Below are 9,720 nucleotides of genomic sequence, written 5' to 3'. Positions count from 1 at the left end.
TAGAAATCCATACCTATTTTGTGTACTATCCACATTAATTTAGTTAGTAATATCGTAATACAGTTACAAGTACAGTGTTTACAACTTCTGCACCAGCATACATAAAAATCCATCGCTTAAAAACGCATACGGTGTAAGAGAATAATTAATGAAAATAGTCATGGACAACTAGTGGATCCCACTGTACCTGGCGTAATTACAAAAACACCAGAACATTCACATATTTCATGAAAATATCTTATTATTCAATAGATATTATAACTATTAGTAGAATAAATGCATTTTCAATACACTGTAAAGGAAATGTACAGATTTACTCTTCCATTACGATATTGTATCAGTTCAGAAGATTTTATTCAACAGATAACAAGTTTAAACTAATATCGATAAAGTAAAATCGTTTCAGATGCAGATACCAGCAATCGATCAATCAGCACTTTCGATTCATATTATTCACCTCCGCCATGTTTGGATAACACTCGCCATGTGCTAACAAAATTGGTGCGAACGAAGATGGACGTTCAACAGCAATCCTTTTATTTCCAGTCTTCTAAATAGAATTATTTGTTTCATTCTGCACCAGTTCTAGGTATGTAATTCATGTAAACTGAAATGTACAAGCTTAGAATTATTCATAGTTACTTTTTAAGTGAAATGTTGATGTTTGTTCGACTTCGTTGTAGCTCATTGTTGTTTGTACAACTTACCGTTTCAAGTTATTTTCTCGTTACCTTGTTTTGGTATGTTTCTACTTTTCCTGACAGGCTAGCATGTTTTTAAGCACATACAAAACAGTTTTGAAAATGCAGAGAAATTAAACCAGCTATTACATAAAACGTATAGCAGTTCAGTTTGACAATCATTTTGTAGGTAGCTTTATAAGTAAACAACAGGAAACAATATTATTCGAAGCCTATAATGTCACAATTGTGTTGGAAGTAACGTTTGACTAAGGGGAAAAGTATCGTGTACGTAATTTAATATTTTATGGTAGTTACTATAGAAACCGAACCTACTATCACATAGTAACCAACAGTAAAGTAACTCTATTTTGCGAAAGAATGATTATTGTACAAACTGAATATTAACTTACGAAATAGAACAAGTTCAGTTGCATAACAAATTAGAATATTAATTTATTTATAACACATTTTGCCTAGCAGTGGAATCAATTGTGCTGAATGTAAACCCTCTTTTCTACTATGTATGGTGAAACGGAATAACACATGTACAATACAAACTGTACGCTCTGTAATCACTGGAGCTCGCATGTTTACAAGATATTTTTATCCTGGCTTGTTTTTCCTTGGCTACTTTTATATATTAAAACAGGCTTCTAGCATTTGTGAATAATAATAATAATAATAATTTCTTTATTTAGCGGGCGAGGTTCAGCCGTAGGCTGCTCTACCACTTAACTCTTGTCATGAGCTACATAAGAAAACAGAAGTATATATAAAATAATATGATAATATATGAATACAAATGGAAGGCTTGATTACACTAAAGAGAAATAAAGAATTTCACATATACCTACAATTACGAATATATTCATTACAGTAATTTTAGTCATAAAATAATATAAATGTGAAAGATAAAAAATATTAAAAATTACAAATGTAAAAAGAAACAATATAAATGTGAATGTTAACATAAGGTTATAAGAAAATAATAATTTGTAGATAGTAATAAAATTCCAATAGTTACAGTTAGGCTATAGAATATGGGTGTTTTGTCGTTTGTTGAGTGCCAGTTTACTTCTTGTATGTGCTACTGTTCTGCTGCTGTTCCTGTAGAAGCAGCAGTGGAATTCTGTATCGCTTGCTTTATTTATATAATTTGGTTCGAAAGCATTTTTGGCCATATATTCCCAGCAAAACATTTATCAGAAAAATCAAGTTTATGTTTTAAGTAAATAACGGTATTTACCAGGAAAGTGCTGTGAACGAAACAGTTCATTCTTTAAAATTCAGTGATCGATTGTTCAAAGATTGCTAAACTAAAATTTAATTATTTTGTTTCCTTTCAACTTCTGTTAGCACTTTTTGGCTTTTCTTTGTAAATGCACAACATTGATATATTTTTTGAATAAGCTAAATCATTTTAATTGTTGTATACGTTTCAGTCTTCTACATATTAAGCAAATGTTTCGTGACTAAAATTGTATGATTATGACAATTGTTTATGAATGTTGATGTTCTTTGTTTACATATATTCAGAGTTTTATTAATGAACCGTATATTTCAGAATCTCCACAAACCCACTTTTGATATCAACAAAAATTGTTCTATCTCAACAAATGAGTGCGCGATGAAAATATTCAAGCGTTTAAAGAATCGTTTGAAACGATGATATTGTGTTATGAAAGGTATTACCTATGTTTAACCGGAGAGAACATTTTGATATTTTACTTGCAAATAGGGGATTCTACAATAAATTACCTCTCCTCATGCCTTATGTATTATTAGCAGAAGTCATTATTGTTAGCCTGTTGGGTTTCATCATTAATAAATAAGTAAATGAACGAGAATACAAATTAGATACAAATTTAAACATGGGAGTTAAACATGTTTTTGTGTATTTTGAAGGCAGGCAAAGTGAAACATTTTATGAAACGTGAAACTTGATCAGATGACTCCGTATTAAGTGGTCGACTTTCGATCTCGCCAACGAAGTTCCCAGGTTCGAATCCTGGAGTTAGCATGGGTGTTCTTTACGAGTGTCTCTTCATCATTTCATACAATCACCAGTAATCATTATCGTCACGATTGCTAGATGAGGCAAAAAAGGGGCGGGAAATAACAAAAAATACAACGAAACTAGATTAATTTTCAAACAAGTAAACTGCAGTAAAATGTATTTTTTTATTAGAAGACTTGGCCAGTTTGAGAATCATGCAGCAAACTCTCAGCGCATATAGGAAATTGACGGGCAGAAATCATAAATAATGAATGACGATGTAGGATCCTTGATATCACTTGTGAGATTAAATACAAAGTTTGTGTAAGTCAATTTTATGCTCAATGAGGATTGGACCTACAGTTTAAAGTTGGACATGCATCACTGTACAAGGTGCCTCCTCTTGGGATCAAACCTGTGACTCTTTGATGAAAATGTGACAGCGATACCACAACCCAATTGGCGAGGTCCCTTAAATACAGAGTAATTACAATGTTTTCTTCTTTTTTGAAAATTTCATATGTCACGATAGCAGAGACATTTAATTCTGATAGGTGCCTTGCTTTTTGTTACAGAACGTCACGAACATGTCAGTGAAACGAAATATATTCTTCATGTTCGTCATTGCTATGCAGGAGGTAAGTAATTCTTTTAAATACATGTACAAATTGTAGAGTACCCCTCAATGACTGAAACCAAGAACCTCTATTATTAGGGATATCTAAACATTTAAACATTGAAGTTCAATGGATGTAACTAAGAACACTTAGTTCTTGTTGTCCCGATTAGCCTATATGTGCATAAAGTGGACTTAAAACAATAACTCAATAGCTTATTTCTTCTTTGTAAAAGAGAACAATAATGTCAGTTAAGATCGATTGAATACTTTTAATAGTAACCTATCAGAAACCTGGATACATTTACTTTTGATGATCAAATTAAACATTACAACGAGAGAACCTTTTTTACGCTAAATGAATTCGTTCAAGAACTTAACAAGGTAGCTCATAACAATTTATTTCTACATGTAAATAAATTTCAGTTAAACATGGCAGCGAATAACTAAAATTATACAGATTATAAATAAATACAGTCGTGATAAAGGAGATCACATTTACTATTTACTTTATTTTACACAGCATTTTGTCTCTCACTTGGTTCATTTGCGAGAATTAGAATCACGTTTAAATAATAAAGAAATAAATATATTCTCTCTTGCTTGTATGGTATGATGTCTGTTTACGAATGATGCAATGTGATTATTTCATTTCATGGCAATATTGAGTTGGTGTTTTAAGTCCAATTTATGCACAGTAAGGCTAATCGGAACTGGACCTACGGTTTAAAGTGGGATCCGAACCACTGTGCCATGTGCCTCCCCCGGGTATCGAACCCAGGACCCCTTGATTGAGGGGCAACGACGCTACCACTGCGCCATCCGGGAGGTCCTTAATAGCAATATATTACCACGTGGCTTAACAACCCGTGATAGACCCACCGACTGCGGGCCGGTTGCGGAATGACATGTGGTTCAGCACGACGAACCCCCAGTCCTTGTGGTAGATTTCCGAAACCGGGTTACGCTACTCATTTGTTGCTCCCCAACTTCCTCACAGTGGTGGGTGACAACCGGTTCCATACACAGACCGAAATCTCAGGGACATTTGTTCCGCTACCCAAGGAGACTCAATTTTTCATTTGTTTTTGTTAATTATTTACATATCTTATTATATGTCTACTTATGTGTACATGTGTATTTGTGTGTGTGTAAAAGCATGTGTGCATATGCATTGATGTTTTTTTCTGTAAGAAATCTGAAGAAAAAGCAATTGTTGTTTTAAATCATTACCAAAATCATATGTCTTCTGTAATTGAAGATTCTAACTCTGCTGAAATCAATTATTAAAAACATGAAATTTTAGGTTCCATATTACACCAGAAAGATTCATGGACACTGTTCCATGAAAGTCTGAGTGTGTACTTGAAATACAGACACACAGCATCTTTGAACGGCGATGTTAGCTTAGCTCGCCATGATGCCAGGAATATTAGGCTCGAGTGGTAGTGAAAGTATTAACGTTTGTTGTCCCATCATAAATTTTTCAACAATTTATCCAGAAACCAAGGTTCAAAAGTAAAAAAGGAAAATTATCAATTCAAGATTATTTTCGAGTTGACAATTTTAATATTCGCGTAGAAGTTATTAAGAATATCTCATTATGAAACTTAGTAGACTCTTGTACAGCGCCTTGAATAACGTAGTGTGGAAAACGACCCAAGAAACTGGTTCCCGAGACGGATGAGAACATAGATGGCAGTGCTATCAGTATCGGTGCTAATTTTCTTATGAAAATAATGCGACTTTGTTAGATTTTGGAATATATTATGTAGATTTGTTTGTCTTGAAAGGCGGTTCGTGAATTGATGGAAACAGTTATATTTGTGGAGTGATTTGCAGTCACGAAATGACATTAATTTGGAAAGAAAACAAAAATAAAATGAATAAATAAATAGCATGCCTGCGAAACACAAGAAGAAACATCGCAATGTGATTCCGGACGTCAGGTCTTGGACTGTGTATTACAGTTTATTTTTCTATGTTATTAGAATATAAATAGTATCCTGAGAGATATTTTATACCGAGGCGACAAACCACAAGTGTCGCTTGAAAGCGAGCAGTCGGTAATAAATGCAGCCTTTCGAACCGTAGGGACACATGCTCTGACTGCACAGTTTCCCCAAGGAGATTTTAGACCAAAGCGACACGCGACAAACGATACGAGGATTTCACACCAAAGAGACACGGGTCCTTCGGTCCAAGGCAACATTCATGCCGAATAGAGACGCGACACATGTTGCTTGGAAACGAGCCAATCAAGTCAACATTTAACATTGTAAAGGCATGATGGGCAGCACAGGCCAACGTTCGGTTGGTGAAATCCTCAACCGATAAGTGTCGCGTGCCGCTTTGGTGCGCAATATCCCTAAATCAAGACTCATTGCATCGCGCATGCACAAACAACAAACCACGGCAACACGTTGCAAGCTATTGAGGAAATGGCCCAGTTTGAGCGACACACAAGCGACAAAGCGACACGTGTGGCTTAGATATGTTGTTCGCACAATTAGCAGCAAACGCTTACTAATAGACTGTAGTTACTGCTTCAAGGTTGTCGCTTGTCACTTAGTTGGGAACTCCCTCTGTAGGCCGTCACTTCGGTCTGAGCACCCTTCCTTTAAGGAGCTTTCCGACAGAAAAAAACAAGTAGCATGCGAATACGACATATGAACGTGTTTCCTTTGCTGTTTCGATTCTAATGCGCAATGAATGCTATTTTGCAGTCTGGAAGTGTCTGTGTCACTAGTCACATCAGTGTAAACATCCCGTGTCGCTTGTCCCATTGGCCTGAAAGTTTCCTTACACTCATGTCGATGGCACTCCCCTTGCCGTTTCATGCTATCATCAATATCATCATTGCCGCGATTAGTTTAAAGCGGAAGAAAATAGACAGTAAATATAAAAAATATAAATGCTTCAGTGTGTATATCTTTAAAGGAAATTATGATGATGATAATAATTATGAATCTAATTCATACACAAAAATTTAGTTACCAAGAGCATTCCACGCGTTTTTTTCTCCCGCATTATTAATGAAAGTATAACGATAACAGGACGTGGTCGACTGTCTAGAATGTTCGTTAATATCTTCGCGACCACTGTACCAAATATCATAGAAATTATCATATTCATAGAAATGCTTCATGTAAAAGAATCAGACGTTGCAGCGAAAACTCCATTTACTTCCATTATAAGCAGACGAATGCCATGCACCGAGACCAACACCAGCGCCTCTAACGGTATCATATTCGAGTGGAACCAGCCAGAGAGCCCAGAACCACACTACGTTATTCAAGGCGCTGTAACTGAACTATACAGTAATTGAATTGGCTACTCAAATTTTAAAATACTCTAAAGCGATGAAAATATTTAGAATTGTATTGTACTACACTTACACTCTGAATCAATCTGAACATTTCTAAAGCTCTGCTACTGTTGGTATTTTTTATTTTACTTCGCTTTACGGCTAATCGCGAAGATGGCTCTCCTGTTATGAAATGACGGAGTCGGAAGTTGTTAGAAATTTCAGAATCCTAAATAAAATTATAAATGTGCTAGTGCCACTGTCGAGACAAATTTTAACTGCCATTTAATCATTAAAAACATAAAAAAATACTAACATTTGTTTCTTTTTTGTAGACAAGCCAGGTAACGGTAAAACTCAAGATACAATGCTTGTTAGCTTACACATGGTTTTAATACTTTTTACATGTTACAATGTGCTACGATCCTCGTAGCGCCGCACTTGTCACCAATGACGTGGGAACACTGGTGCAACTTACCTTTCTAGCTCAGTTGAACATTATGGTAAAATCCCATGGTTTGGGCAGATATACTTGATTCCTTCTCCTTTTGTAGATCTGTAAAGTCCGTTGAGGTCCACGTGTTTGTTCACCCGCCATTCTGGTAGTCAACTCGTATTACAAACTTTTTAAATGAAAGTCCGATATATATTCTAATTAGAACTTATTAGAATTACGCACTCACGTTTTGTAGCTTAATGCAAAATAAAAATAAAACAGTTTAGACTGGTTTCATCGGGAGATGCATAAGCCTAATGTTCCACTACGCGAAGCACATATTTCTCTCGAGCGTCTTGCGAAAACACTTCTAACGGCTAACTGGAAAACAGCTATTTCAAATCACTCACTCAGTGGTACCAGCTACTATAATTTTTAAATGCCAGAACGTTGATACAAATAATGTATATATCCGAACAGTAGCATAATGAAAAGTACATTCATCTGGCACAGTGAATTTTGATAAGTGATGGCAACAATGCAAAAGACAACGCGTAATCTTCTCACTCAAACGAAAATTTAAATAAACAAACAATGGCTTTCGAAATGACGAGAGGAAAGAATGGCGTCTGCCAAAAATAATGAATCTAAGAATAAATATAAGACATTTAAATTAAAAATTAATAACTTCGGCTTCACTATACTGATTGAAATGAAACTTACGCCAATCTTTACAACGTTTAAAAGCGAATCAAACTATTGCTGTTCTATATATAAAAATTGCTTAAACATGACGCCATTTATACGGACTTCTAGAAATATCGGTAAATAGAGTTAACTATGATAATGGCGGCCATATGGCCATATTGGGAACGTTTTCTGAATACATTAATATAATACCTATGAACTTATACAAGGTGACGCAAAAGTCATCACCTGATTTTCTTAGCCTATAGCTTGGGTTTTAAATTAAACAAAGTAGTTTTTTTTGTGTTAAACTTTTATTGATACTTGTAAGTTTTATGTCCTCAATTTTTGAAGATAACATTCAATAAATGACCACCATTGGAATTGATGAAAATTTTGGCGCTTTTTATTGCATTGGTGGTGTTGGAAAGAATCTACGGGGAAATGTTTTCAACTTCATGCTGAATATTGTCCTTTAGTTGCTCTAACGTCTCTGGCTTATTCACATAAACGAATGACTTCAAATATCCCCAAAGGAAGAAAGTCTGGAGCGGTCAAATCGGGCGACCTCGCCGGCCATGGCAAATCACCAAAACGGGATATTATCCTGCCCAGAAAAGTGTCACGCAAAAGAACTAATGTTTCGCGGGCTGTATGTGGGGTATACTTTTTCATATTCGCACACAATAAATTTCGTGAGTATCTTCTATTTAACTGACAAAAAACTACTGATAACAAGTTGTCAAAATAAAGGTTAGTTCAAGTAGGATGATGACTTTTGCGCCACCTGTTATAAGAATTATTAACTGTAAAATAAGTGAAACTATAATAAACTACAATGAACATGAGATAATATACTAGCCATTATATACTAATGTTCGTAAAGTAATAATATAACACAAGGTAGTAAAGGCCAACTCGGGGTCATTACAAATGTTTCTGAATTAGAAATATATATTTATTTCTAAACTTAAGGCAAGCAACCTAACCACAGTAACTGACCATTGCAAGTGTTAGTTAGGCCTACATTCTGACTTGGGTGCCACGGAACAATTCTGAAACACCAAGGGCACTGTGAAACGAAACCTTTGGGAACCACTATTATACGTATGCTATTATTCTGAGAGTGGAACAATTGTTGTTACAAGGTGTTTTATTTTATAGCTGTATTTGTTTAAGTGGTATGACCCCTTCTTCATACGTAAGTGCTGCACCGACTTCCAGCTTACGACGACGCCTAAGTCAGCAGACAAAGTGCCGCCCGACGAGTCACCAGATGCGCCCTGAGGAGATGCCAGCCAGCCTTGGAAACTGCATACCATAAAGGTTTTAATTTCTTTGATAATGTTCAAGGACATTATGTAGCAGCTAATTTATAAATAAACAGGCAATAACAAATAAAACGTTCGTTCGCTGTATCTTTTCTAGATTCAAATTTTGGTTACTCCGTGACCGACCACTTCACTCAAGATCTAACCGCCATCACTTTCTGGGCAACGTGTGTTCGTTCCCAACTGTTCCTTCTTCAATTACAGCCGTGGGGGTGCATGGCACGGTTGTAATCGAGGGTACACGGCGGTATACACCCAGAAACGATCAAACAATCTCATTTCCACAGACATGTTTTTCATTTGATTTATCATAACTACAATTTAAGATGAAAGCAAAAATATTATGTTTTACCGTTGCTTATCGAATATGTCTTATTATCACACATTACTGTGTGTATCATACACACATAAGTTTTGTATGATAACCTCGATTAAATAAATAGAGATAAGAATGATCCACCGCTCCTCCTTTCGCCCAAGTCACAACCTCGTGTTTACACATTTTACGTTTCTTTGTTTTCACCACAGAATAAAAATAAATAGCATTCTGAACCACAATGCTTCTTTTCGACAATCGATTTCAATAGCATGTGCTCTGATTGGTCAACAGTCGGCCACGAATGGCTTTATTTAGAACAGTTTGTAAATAGAACGGTATCCACGA

General features: G+C 35.5%; 1 long non-coding RNA gene across 1 annotated transcript; it reads left to right on the top strand.

Annotated features, from left to right (window-relative positions):
• The first annotated feature begins 465 nt into the window (after window positions 1-465).
• Window positions 466-9,114, top strand: LOC146003194 (uncharacterized). Its single transcript, XR_014443801.1, has 3 exons — window positions 466-589; window positions 3,255-3,317; window positions 8,890-9,114. It is a non-coding gene; the product is annotated as an uncharacterized LOC146003194 (long non-coding RNA).
• The last annotated feature ends 606 nt before the right edge of the window (window positions 9,115-9,720 follow it).

Source organism: Lepisma saccharinum, chromosome 19 (assembly GCF_977018435.1).
Source record: "Lepisma saccharinum chromosome 19, izLepSacc3.1, whole genome shotgun sequence".
NCBI classification, from domain to species: Eukaryota; Metazoa; Arthropoda; class Insecta; order Zygentoma; family Lepismatidae; genus Lepisma; species Lepisma saccharinum.
The sequence above is the reverse complement of the archived record's forward strand: the minus strand, read 5'-3'. Positions and strand labels throughout refer to the sequence as shown.